The sequence below is a fragment of the Morone saxatilis genome, unplaced genomic scaffold, assembly GCF_004916995.1.
Source record: "Morone saxatilis isolate NCDOM2014 unplaced genomic scaffold, NCSU_SB_2.0 Contig16, whole genome shotgun sequence".
Classification (NCBI taxonomy): domain Eukaryota; kingdom Metazoa; phylum Chordata; class Actinopteri; family Moronidae; genus Morone; species Morone saxatilis.
In genome coordinates, this window is record NW_023339718.1 from 18,495,593 (window position 1) to 18,508,995 (window position 13,403).

Below are 13,403 nucleotides of genomic sequence, written 5' to 3' on the forward strand. Positions count from 1 at the left end.
CATAACTTTTTGAGTATCTTTATTTATCTTCATCATTTATTTACTAGTGCAAAGATGTCAGGTACTGAACACACCAAAACCCTCCCTTTTTCAGGCAATACACTTAATATGGGAGTTGAGTTGATACAATAATACACCTGTGTGTTTGGGGAGATGTCTGTAAATGCGTAGCAGAAGATGGTGGTTACAGTTCATAAATAAGAACATAACAAGTGGGAAAGAGCTAGAGGAGTTCATTTATTGATTTATTCTATTATTAGGCTTCAGACATAGTAGTACGTTTTTTACATTAACATTTAAATTTCACACAATTTACATTTTAAAACAAATTGCACTCAATGCACTTAAATCACTCATCCACACAGAACATGTATCATTTCCCCATGGTATAGTATCCAGAGGGAGTTGTCCCAGGGATAAGATATACCAGATGCAGCGGTGTTTCACGTTGCCAAAGATATGGTGTCTTTTGTAGTCTGTTTTTCAAAAAAGAAAATCGTAAATCAGGTGTGATGTGAAAGAAACAGGTCATATCACCCAGCCCTAATTTTAAGAGACTTGATGAAGGAAAAGACATATCAGCAACTCTCATTAACAGGAGACACTACAGGTGACCATCGTAAAAATGAATGGTGATATAAAAAACCATTAAACTGCCCCAGCTGATTACTAACATTAAAACAAAATGAAGCATTATCTAATTAAAAATGAGCTATTAGCTATTTTGCATACATTGCCAGAACAAAAATCTGAACATTAGATAGAGCCAGGTTCAAGATTCTTGTTTCATTTTGTTATATTAGAGTCAAAAGTCTTTATAGAGGGAATTATGCATATGTATTTTTATCACTCAAAAAACAAAAACAGTAATAAACAAATCCCTCTTTAAAAAGCCGAATATAGAAGGGAATAAAACAGGAGGGTTTGGTGTAAGTGAGTGCTACTGAAGTGGAGATTTCTGACTCAGAGTGTGAGAAAATAATAATTTTTTTGATGTTTCTGTTTGATGGACTTTGCCGTCACTGAGTGAATGTGTGTGAAAGGGTGAATGTGGCACGTAGTGTAAAAGTGATTTGAGTGGTTGGAAGACTAGAAAGGCGCTATACAAGTACAGGGCCAAGTCTATTTATCATTTACCAGATGAATGTGAAAACAACCTTCTAGTGTCAAACTCTCTCACATTATTTGCACGCAAAGTACCAATAAGTAAAATAAAAGTTTGAGCGGAGGTGGACTTTGGTCAAACAGGTTTTAGTAGTTGGCTATTAAAGCGTCTGCTCAACCAAATGAATGAATACATATTTCCTCACTTACCCATTGTAGTGTCTAACTGTGGAGACTTCCTGTAGGTCTACAGTTTCTTACTCCACACCATTACCATGGATTTGATTAAATTCAACATATGATACTCACAGCACAGAAAAATCACATTAGAAGGAAAATCACCAGCAAAATGTCTTTATAGAAACAATGTTAGTCACTGAATTATCTATAGAGCTCACTGTGAGCAGTTTTCAGGGGATCAACGAAGAAATACCCACTTTAAAAACAAAGTTATGCTTGGTCTAGTTTGTCAACTAGAAGAACTTTTAGGGTTATTTTACATTAAATGTGTTTTAGTAGTTTGGGTGAAGCGACCAATGAAGTCTTACATCTGCAAGATGCTAACTAACATTACCTTACATGTTTGCCTCAAATCACTTTCACACTTGCAGTAGGAAACAGGCAGCTAGAGCTGAACCGTTGTAGTTTTGTGCACATTAACAACATGCAGTTTAACAGCAGCTAATGTTAGCACTGTCCCATCTCTCGCTACGTTACACTGATTAGCTGTTAGCTTCGCTGTTAGCATGCCTGCTGTAAAATTCGTATAAACTCATTTATTCCTTAAACTGACAACGACTTCAAAATGAGCAGGTCAAAATGACTTCTGTACAAAAGACATCTGATTTTCAGTACAAATGTTTGAACACGAGTTTTCATACCTGAGATCGTTTGTTTACTTCACCGCTGTGAACCAGAGAGGATGCAGACATAACACTTCCGCTTGGGGTTTCAGAATAAGAGCACCTCTACAAACATACAACTCAGGATGTGGAAGTGAATGAAAACATTTTTTAAATTTGCCTGAAGTTTTATTGAAGAAAAAATCGATACAAGAAAAATGGAGATCCTTTACTTAAATCAAAGCAATACAACACTATAAAACTACTCTGTTACAAGTAAAAGTCCTGCATTCAAAGTTTTAAGAAACTGTAAAGGTAAAAGAACAAAATATCAAAAGTGAAAGTACTAAAATCATTATGTGTTTAATCTGTGAAGTAACTAAACTAAGTGTAGTGTAGGTCAAGGCAGTGGTGTGACAATTCAAAAACATTCAGTATGTGCATTGCGCAGCCTCAAAGCCCCCTGGCATTTACATCACATCACATCCAAAATAAAACCTTTATTTCTTTAGTTTTGGAGCATGAGCACAATTGGATTAAATATAAGCAAATGCAATATTAAACATCACAATCAGGAGCAAATTATTATTATTAAATCACAAATTATGGCTAAAGTATGTATAAATGATTTTTGACTACACTGGTTTGATTGTAATAACAGTGATACATGTGTACGTTTACATATCCAAATTGAAAAAACTCATCAAAAGAGCCAATAACATCAAAAACCACCATTGTGTCCGACAGGCCCCAAAGTGAACAAATAATTCAAGCATCCATACACACTACATTGTGACGGACTGACTGAAAACAAGATGCGTCCTTTACATTTTGGCTATAAACTAATACTGAACCCTACATGAACACCACTTTGAATAATTAATTTCTGTAAAAACAGTAAGCAAACAACTTTTGACACCAATCAATTCTGCAGAAGGTGAAGAAGAACAAAATATCAGGATATTGATGAACAATGCTTCTTAGTTATACTATATCAATGATACTCTCAGTGTAACTTTAAACTTTATGTCAGCTGACCACACACACACACACACACACACACCACCCAAAACAACAACTAACATCCCTGAACCTCACAGAGAAATATCAGTTTGACAGATTTTGATATCAGCAGTTTTAGCATCACCAGAACTGAAAACAAAAAAATATGGAAAGAGTTTCTCAGTGAAATTGTCTGTGTATGTTAAGATGTGAGTCATGTGTTCAGGGTCGTAGAAGGAACACCTTCTCCTCTGTCATAGTCCAGCTGGACTCTGATTCTTCTGGAGACTCTTCGTTCACTGTGACAATACTGTACCAGGACCATCAGTGTATTCTCCATATCACTGCCAATAAACACCAGATTCCAGATTTTTGGTGTGACATACCGGTGCCCCCTTCCTGTCAACAGACTCTTTAGCAAAACCTATAGTCCAGTCAGGATGAATCTCCCACCTCCACCTCCCAGCTGGTGTTTCTCTGAGCTGAAACCCTCAGTAGCCCAGAACAGGTCGATAATTAGTGTTTCTCTCTGGCATTGTCAGGAAGCTGCATGCTTTGTGTCTCCATATCTCACACTGGTCAGATCATTCAGACAGATAGAGAAGGGGTTTGCAGGTGTTTGGGTCCAGAATGACAGGACTGAAGTGGACCTTGTCCTTCATCTCTCCCAGACTCTGAAGCGACAGGTTGCCCAGGGTGTTTGGCCACATCTATCAGCGCTCCTGGAGACCAGCTGTGGTCTGACTCTGAGCATGGACTCTGGCCTGTCTGAGTGGGTTTATAACTGCGGAGAATGGCATGTTTGTTTTCTGCAGCTCTTCTTCAACAGCAGAGATACTGTCTGACAGAGAGGGAGATCTCGCTCCTCATCCCCTTCATCTCTCTTGCTCGACAGTCTCCCCTTCTGCTCCTCTTCCTCCCTCGAGCTGCCCCAGTCTGGACCCTCTCCCTCTTTCAGGAACTGGTGGAGCTTGTTGAACTCTGCTCTGATCTGCGTCTCTGTGGACAACAAGCTGCTTCTTGGGAGTGTTGAATCACTTCATTGTATGTTTTCTCCATTGCTTTGTATCTTGTCCCTCTTGTCCTGTAGAGACTTTTAAGTCAGATTTCAAGCTGCTCCTTCAGGTACACTGACTGCTTGTTCTATAGGAACGACCTTGTGACGTCGTGGAGAAGAAAATCACAGACAGTAACACACAGCTCTATCTTCATCCTTACAGAAACAATTTAGGCTCTTCTTGATGTTTATCACAACACCACCTCCACCTTCTTCTCTTCCTTTTTCTGATCTCGATGATCCAGATTCCTTTCTCGCAGCAAAGGAGTCAGCCAGTTCCTTCAGTGGCATGTTCACCCCAAGATTTTCTTCTTGAGGATTTCTTTTTACAAATGGGACAGTTTTTGTTTTGAGCTTGTTCCCAGAATGTTTTCAGGCAGCTTGAACAGAAGTTGTGGGTTGCAGCTCAGAGACCAGCAGGATCCTGAAAGTCATCTGAACACACATGGCCAGTTCAGGAAACCTTCAAGAAGGAACTCTCTCAGCCATCTTGTTATTGAAGATATTTTTCAAAAGCAGGACTCACCAAGTTACTGTCTCTTCCTTTGCCTGCTTAAAATACTCCACTTGTGTGTTTTCCAGCGGAGATCTCACACCTTTGATTGCTGTCAATGGGCGTCTGCACTTTGTTCCAACTCACCTCCAGGTTTAATTATGTGGGAGGAAATGCTGGATGTGTCATTTTGATATGTCACCAGCAGATGGTATCTAGTTTTTCAGGGGGTAAATACTGTGTGTTATTTAACTCTTTTCATGATACATGCATAGGCCAATCAAAATACAAAGAAAACATCTAAACATATTTTTATGTTCTTAATGAAGAATTTCATTTCTACCGGCTCATCCAAAACAATATGAAACATGAAACAGAGAGGTTTTATTTAGTCCTCCAGGGTGAACAATAGGCTGATCAGACACTAAACCAGTTTTACAACCATTTGTACTTTTCAAACTGGAACGTCAAACAAGTTCTGCTAACACGTCAGTCTGATTAAATGTAGAACACTAAGTTAAAACTCAGGAATCAAAATAATTTAGATTTGACAAACTTACAAATATCACTTTTTTTTATTAAATCAACATTGTGTTAAAGTAATATACAAATAATATAGAGCAACAGAATCTAAAAATGTCTCTCATCCTGACTGTATTTGTTATTTGTGTATTTGGTACTTTCTGGCACATTTTCTCTCTCATTTCATTTGTGTAACAGTTACCCTGTTACTCGACATCAACGATCACAAGACTTTTTATCTCATCATGTACTAAGTTGTTCCTGCCTTTTCAAATAAGTCAGACATTTGGCTTTCAGTTTTACCACTCTTTCCTTGGTTAATCTTTTTTTTTATTTTGTCATCATGAGACAAACTTCTTTACAAGCTTTCCTTTAGAACCTGGAATACTTTGAGTTCACTCTGGGACCTGAACATGTAAGTCCCCTGTTTCCCTTTTGTGTGAGAAATATTAAAGTCTTAAACACTGACAGGAAGGTGACAGAGTTCACAATGAAAATATTTGTTGCAGTAAAGACAAAGAAACTTGGATAATGAAAAATGAAAAGTGCACTGATGTAAAACTATTTCTAAGGTGCTGTGTATATGTCTCATGGGGAAGGAGTGGAGAAGAGGAAGATCTCCTGGCAAGAGCTATGGGAAATGGAGCAGTTCAGAGCAAGCTTACATGAAGGCTGCCTTTACGATGTCCTGCCATCTCCAAAGAACCTTCAGCCAGTGGTATGGGGAAGACCCCACGTGCTTCATTCTGCATGGGGGACTCCAGCACACTGAAGCACATCTTAGTGGGCTGCAAGACCAGCCTACCAAGGCCGCTTATTTACACCTGGCGTCACAACCAGGTGCTAAAGTGTCTTGAAGCAGTGCTGGAAACGTGACGGATGAGTGTGAACGCCCTTCAACCCCCATCATCCCGCTGGCAGGCAACAACATTTGTCCGGGAGGGCAAGGGTCAAGCCAGTCTCACCACCTCAAGACCAGATGCTGGGCAGTTGAGCGGGGCACGTGATTGGAAGTTGCTGGTAGACTTAAACCAAAAGCTGTGCTTCCCAACTGAAATCGCGTCCACCAACCTGCGACCAGACCTTGTGCTGTGGTCAGCTTCGCTCAAGCACGTGTACATCATTGAGCTCACGGTCCCCTGGGAGAGCGCAGTAGAGGAGGCCTGCGAGTGCAAGAAGCTGAGGTACACAGAGCTTGCAGCCGATGCACAACATTTTTGTATGTTTTGTTTATTGCTTGGACTTTGGGTGATGTTTTTTTTATTGCCCGTGCCTGATCTTTGGTGCATTTACTTCCTTATGATTTCAGCTTTTATGCTTTTTCACACAAATCAACTGTAGTAACTGTCCTGAAGATCAACAACTTCAAAAATATTCCTATGTCTTTTTAACGTTCTTTGTTTTCATTGCAAAAGTACTGCAAACACTAAAAACTGAATACTGTGTCTGTTCTTACTTACCAGGATTGTGTAGATCACAATAATATAAAACCCAACATATTCAATGATTGAGTTCCCTTTATGCAAATCGTAAAACTAAATAAAAATGTATTCATATGTTATAATATTTTGAGATATTTTGTATGATGAAGTGCTGAGGATGAATCTATCAGTCTCACAGCCTGAAGGAAGAAGCTGTGTTGAATTCTGGTGGTTCAGCACAGGAAGCTTCTGTACCTCTTCCCAGATGGCAGCGGGGGGAACAGGCTGTGGTTGGGGTGGGTGCTGTTGTTTAGTATCCTTTGATGACGCTTGACGAAGCACACAACAACACTGAAGTTGATGTACGTCTTAGCACCTTGTATATATGCTTTTGTGTGAAAAAGTATTTTCAGCTATAATGTAAGGTACTTACTAGACAGCCTGTAGGAAAGTGCAGCCTGTGTTGCCCCCTTGTGGAGATGAACAAAGGGAAATTATGTCCACACACAAGTGTAACTGGATGTGTGTAAACATGAACTGTACTGTATATGAATATAAAATGTGTAAAATGCTTTATGGAAGCCACAGAGCATCATATATCTGTCTGTTATATGAATGACAAGCAAGAAGAAGGCAGAAGAAGCTCCTAATTAAAGGGCAACGCCACAATAAGTGCTATGGTATTCCTTCCTCATTGTAAATATGATACAAATTCAACATCTCTCAAGTCAAACGTATTTTTCAACTCATTAAAGGGTACCATATCCAAATCTTTACCTCGACATTGCCATGTATAATATGTCAGTGTTCTGCCCCCAACAATTTATCAGGGGTTGTTTCATATGAATGTAAAGATGCCGAGTCGAAGGCTAAAAGTTTCTGTAAGGACCTCACAGGAGAACTGAATTAAAAGGTGGTCCAATTTCATGTTAATTTTAGAGTGGAACCATAATGCTGATAAAGAAACAATCTTGCTATACTCAGATAGGATCTTCTCCTCAATCCAAAAAGTGTCAGTGTCACTCTTGCATAAGTCCATGACAAAGGGCATCTAGAATTATAAGGCAGATAAGTATAAAAATCTGTCAGTTCTTCTACAGATTGTCTGTGTTTAGGAACCTTTACTGCAACATCTTTCCTGCAAACAATGGAAATGTTTTTGAACTTTCCCCACTGGAGGTCAACAAAAACAAGATTCTCACCTGCTGTGAAGATTCTCTTTAAGCTATATCAAAATCCTTAAAACACTTCAATAAATACCTAAAACATTTTGTTCAGTTGATTTTCTGCATTGCGGGTTATTACAAAAATGATCTATTATCAGCCTCAACATTTACTGTTTCACATGTCTCGCTGTATAGGGTGACTGCTGTGGAAGAATGTAACTAAGTTCATTTACTCAAGTTGATGCTGTAATTACGAATTTGAGGTACTTATGTATTTATTCTACACTCCTACATCACTACATTTAATCTTACAGCTATAGTCACTTTAAATCACGATTTTATACTTCAAAAAGTTCATAAAATAATCATTGTTGTAGATTAAACAATATACAGTTGTTAAGCTTTACCTTGACAACATTCAGATACTGCTTAGACAGAAATGAATGAGCAATAATGTTTATTAATAATAATAATAATAATAATAATAATAATAAATGTAATACTTTGAATTGAGACATTGTCTATATAATGAGTCTAATTTGCTGCTAGTAATTACCTCTATGTATTTTTACTTAACATTTTAAATGGAAGACTTTTACTTTTAAGATCTGAGTGCTTCTTCCGCCGCTGACTGCTATCTGTGCACGTGCAGGTTAGTACTTGCAGTAAAGGATAGACCGTATGTATGTGAGCTCCAAAAGCAGAACCCGACAGCCTTTCTTCAGCATTATCGTGTCCTTGTTCTGCATTTGACCCCAAATGGAGCTCTCACTCCATGTAACACTCAACCCAAACTGTCCCCCAGGAACTCTGAATAACTGACTACACAAGTGGAGCCTCTACACTGAGGGTTAAGATGTGAACACAGACCGTGTGTGTTTTCAGTGTGTTACAGACTGGCTGGAGAGAACCAGAGCTGTAAGAAAAGGGAAGAGAGGAAGGGGTGATGAATGAATATTTGATTTGGTCCTCTTCGGCCCTGTGTGCTGTAATATTGATGTGGTCCAGAGGCCTTGAGTCTGGCTCTCTCTGGCTCCCAGGTACATTAGCACACTGCTAGCATGCCTGAGCTCTCCCTGACCTCCCAATAGTGAAAACCAGTGTGGTATGAATATGATGATGATGATACGTGTGTGTATGTGTGCAAACAGTACAAGTAAAAGTGGTTTAACCTGACATTTTCATATTTATCAAACATCTCATGAAATAGAAAACACCTTTTTTTCTGTGTCATTACTTTAAGATCCTGTTGTTGTGCTGTCAACTGTTATATGCCAGTTAGTCATAAACATGTAGTTACTTTCTGTTGCTGTGGTATGTCTGTATGTCAGGACTCTCTTATAAAGTGCAGGTCATCAGTTTAACAAACCTTTTACATAGGTGCACAACATATTAAACTGCAGGTAATCACAACAACAGCACTTCTATTCATTTTCATAAATCAGCAAACAAATATCCTCCGATAGCCTGGCATCATCAGACTATTCAGATAATTCACAAATGCAAGAGAAAATGAGACATCATTAGCTCGGCAGATTCTGGTTCACAGGCTCAGAGGATCTATCTAGTCCGGTTTTTGGGGGATTTTCTCCTTACCCAAATCAAGGGTCTAAGGACCCTGTTTGCAGATTGTAAAGCCCCCTGAGGGAAAGTAATATTTGAGATGCTGTATAAACAAAATTTGACCTGATTTGTGAGTCCATGGCAAACAGGGATAGGGCTGGGGAGTAGGAGCCGTGGTTCAGGGTTCTGGAAAGCAAAGGCATGAAGCAACATTGTTGAACTGGCAGGGAATGAGTGGAAATGGGCCAGTAAATATCTGTTATGACAACAACAACTACAGCTTGACTGACCACAATATATGAATTAATGGAAGTTTTGTTCACGTCATACAGTTAGTATTGACATGGGCCACCCACATGGAATCACACATATGATAACACCACATAAAAATAACAACTTCTGTCAGTTGACATTCATGTTTCAAAGAATTGTCATCATTAATGTAAACTTGAAATTATACTGTAGATTCCTCAAAATAAAAGAAACATATAAACAAAATAGAGACATACAATATATAATCTATAGAAAACATTTCACTTGGTATCAATATTTAAAAGACTACACATATACAATTTCAGAACCTTTGCCTGGGATCTTTAAACCTGCGGTGGGAGCTGCAGAATTCCTCTGGATTTAATGAAATCAAAAACACCACATCCATGTGTCCAATCTGCTGGTGACTGCACTTAGAGGACGGAAGGTGAAGGTGAGGAAAGGCTTGCTGTTCAAGTCTGGTCTTCATGATTTATTACCACAGTAACTCATTTCTTCTGCAGCTAACTGGAAACCTTGAACACCGACTCTTCTGTCCACGTCTGACCATACAACGTGTTCACAATTTATGCCCATCAGTCTTTGGTCAACAAAATCCAAAACTTTTTATCCAGAAATCAATAAAGGAATCTATATTTTAGAATTTGGGCTCTTCAGTTTTAAGAAGTTATTGCTGATGTTTTTGCACTACACTTCCTTAAGACCAACTGCCAATCATAAAGTGAAACTGTGAACTTTTTTTTCATTCTCTTTAGTTGTGTTTAAATTTCACCATCTGTAGGGGGCGCCATTTTATTTATCTGTTGCTGCTGTTGCACAGTGCTGTCCTATCCTGTGTCATATTCCGCATTATGTTTAATTTCATTCCCTAATGTTACGCCTGTGCTGCATTACCATGTTATATCATCATACCACCAGCATTAAAGTTTGATGTAAATTCTCTCCCTCTGCATCCTCACAGAGCTCATCACAAGGGGTCAGAAGTTCAAAGATGAGTTAATGTTCTTGACTGTTGATGCATCTGGAGCTGTTGAAAGTTTTTATGCCTCCTCTGTCATCAACAGTGCAAAGAAGAAGGAAAAGGAGGCTCTGCAGGAGGCGCACTGGAACTCAGTAGGACTTCTAACTGCACTATTTGCTGCTCGCTTCTTCTTTCCGCTTTGGATTCAACTGTTCTGTGTCAGTCCTTGCAAAAGATTTCAAAATCTACTGTCCTCTAACCTCTTATGTTCCTCCTTTCTTTTCTTCATCTTGGATGTGGCAGTTGACAGATTACATGTTATAGTGCTCTTATCTGGTACAGTTTAGAGTCAACTACAGCTGACTCTCAGATATATCTTTGTTTTTTTAAACTGTTAGAGGCTGAAATTATGACACCAGTATAGTCACACAGTGATTGTCCAGGTGTGTGGAGGTGAGAAAGCAAGCAGGGTGTGATTTATCTTGAGCTCTCTTTTATTCATTCTATGTCTGCCTTTTTTCATGTTTACAATGAAGTGCAATACTATGAATGACTTTCAGGAGAGACTGAAAATATGCTCTGTTACCCCTTTATTTCCCCCATATTTGGGTGATTATCATGTCTCCCCCATCTCTATGTCTCTCACTGATCCTCAAATCTTGACCGAAGACCAAAGGTGACGTACTTTTCTGCCTGAAAAAACTGACTGACTGACACTTTAGTGATTAGAGAAGTCATACAGCAGCACAGCAAAAAGACCGGAGAGTCATGCCCGGAACAGGGTACAGATGAAACAACATTAGAAAGCTATAGACTAAGCCCCATGACCAGCATGCATACATTAACATTAACAACAACCTGAAAATTTTATCTGTATATTATATATTATTATGATATATATATTTTACAATAATTTCACTCTTCTGGTTTCATCAGTGAGGTCCAACACTGATGTTGGGGATGGTCTGGCTTGCAGTTGGGGGTCCACACCAAACAAAACTGGGAAAACATTTCTTTATGGACCTCACTTTATGCATAGGGGCATTGTCATGTTAAAACAGGAAAGAGCCAAGAGAGTCTGCAGACAGGCATTTCCACATACTTTTGGTCTTATAATACCAATAGTTCAGCCTTGTGATTTTCCAGAGCAAAGTTTAATAAAAGATAGAGATGTAATATATATATAAGAGATGCATAAAACATAAAACTCTGAAATCCAATATTAATGTACAATACAAATATCTATCAAATAAAAAATAAAATATATACACTGATGATGTGATAACCAAACCAACCAAAACCTGTGGCTACCTGCTGGATATGAAATCAATATAAAAACACTGCAGTTCAGACAATGGTCGGCATTCATGTGGAAAAAGGCTAAAACATGCAAAGTTTTGTAAAAGATAAAAAATAATGTTACGCTTGAGAATGAAGCACAGAAAGAGCCCTCCATCATTTGCAGTGGAGTGGGCAGTAGTAAAAGAATGAAAGAGAAAAAGAAAGCAAAGGAAAGAGAAAGAGGGAGCATCTTTGGGGATTACCAGGTCATATTCATGGAGGATCATAGTTTATTCCTTTTAAACAAGGCTGAATTATTCAACAGTTTTTGCTTCAGACATTTTCTTTATTTTTTCTCAGTGCTCTGGGACATGTAAACCAAGTCCACTGGCAAAACGCACTCTTAGGTTTATCTCAGAAAAATACACACATTCTCATGCATACTACAACTAACACACAAACACACCAAACGTGATCATGTGGTATCATAGACTTGTATAAAACAGACCACCCTGAGGAATATTAAACTAAATATTTAAACAAAATACATTTGTTTCATCTGACAAATGAGCTGAGTTTGTTTCACAATTAGAAATAATGTGTGTGTGTGTGTGTGTGTTCAGGACGTTGGACCTGGGCTTCGAGAAGGATCTGACCGTCATATTAAACAGTCTGAACTCGACGGGTCCGAGCAGACAGAACGTGTTGCTGTCGGCGACGCTCACTCACGGTAAACTCTCTCGCCGTCCGTCAGCGTCTCATCTTAAACTCTGTTCAACCAGTAACACCAGTGAACGTCCCGCTGGGTTTCAGGTGTGACTCGGTTAGCAGATGTTTGTCTCAACGACCCAATCAGCATCCACGTGTCTGGCCCCGCCTCCTCTGACCTCACCAGCAGCTCCACTGTGACCTCTGACCCCGGCGCAGCCAGCCAGTCGGAGAGCTTCACTGTGCCGGAGGCTCTGAAGCAGTTTGTGGTGGTGGTTCCCAGTAAGATCAGACTGGTTTGTCTGGCTGCTTTCATACTGGACAAATGCAAGGTAATCAATAAATCTCTGTTCTCTAGCGCCCCCATCAGGACAAACTGTACACTGTTATCTCAACGACTGATCTCAGAACAGATCATCAGGATGTTGTTTGTTTGTATGCTAGGCTAATCTATGTGGAAAACACAACCACATTATGAAGATGATTCAAAGATTAAAGAGACATATATATATATATCTATCTATCTATCTATCTATCTATCTATCTATCTATATATCTATCTATATATATATATCTATATATATGTATGTGTGTATGTGTGTATATATGTGTATATATCAGACTGACGTTGCTGTTGTTCAGTTTTCTCAGAACAACAAACTCATCGTCTTCGTCTCGAGCTGCGAGGTCGTCGAGTTCCTCCACTCTCTCTTCAGCGCCGTCCTCGCGGGGCCGTTGGCCAATCATAAGCTCAGCTTCCTGCGTCTCCATGGCAACATGAAGCAGGAGGTAAGATGGCCACCGGCCGTCTGACAACAATCCAACGTTTATCTGCTCGTCAGTGTTTGAGTGTGTTTGTTTCCTCCACCAGGAGCGCTCGGAGGTTTTCCAGCAGTTCTCAGTGTCTCCGTCCGGAGTTCTGCTCTGTACGGTCAGTACCTGCTAACACTGCTGTTACATAATGTGTGTTTTAGTAATTACTGTATTTATAATATATATATATAATATAA

At 39.2% G+C, this 13,403-nt stretch overlaps 2 protein-coding genes and 1 pseudogene across 2 annotated transcripts in view; 1 reads left to right on the forward strand and 2 right to left on the reverse strand.

The window, feature by feature from the left end:
* Positions 1–2,047, reverse strand: part of LOC118325740 — a 9,318-nt gene extending 7,271 nt beyond the window's left edge. The window contains exon 1 of the mRNA XM_035658530.1: positions 1,986–2,047. The gene's annotated coding sequence lies outside the window, so the exon portion shown is untranslated. The remainder of the gene's footprint in view (positions 1–1,985) is intronic.
* Positions 1–13,403, forward strand: part of LOC118325739 (phospholipid-transporting ATPase ID-like) — a 204,037-nt gene that overhangs the window by 98,346 nt on the left and 92,288 nt on the right. The window lies entirely within an intron of this gene.
* On the reverse strand, positions 3,290–5,799 carry LOC118325571 (annotated as a pseudogene).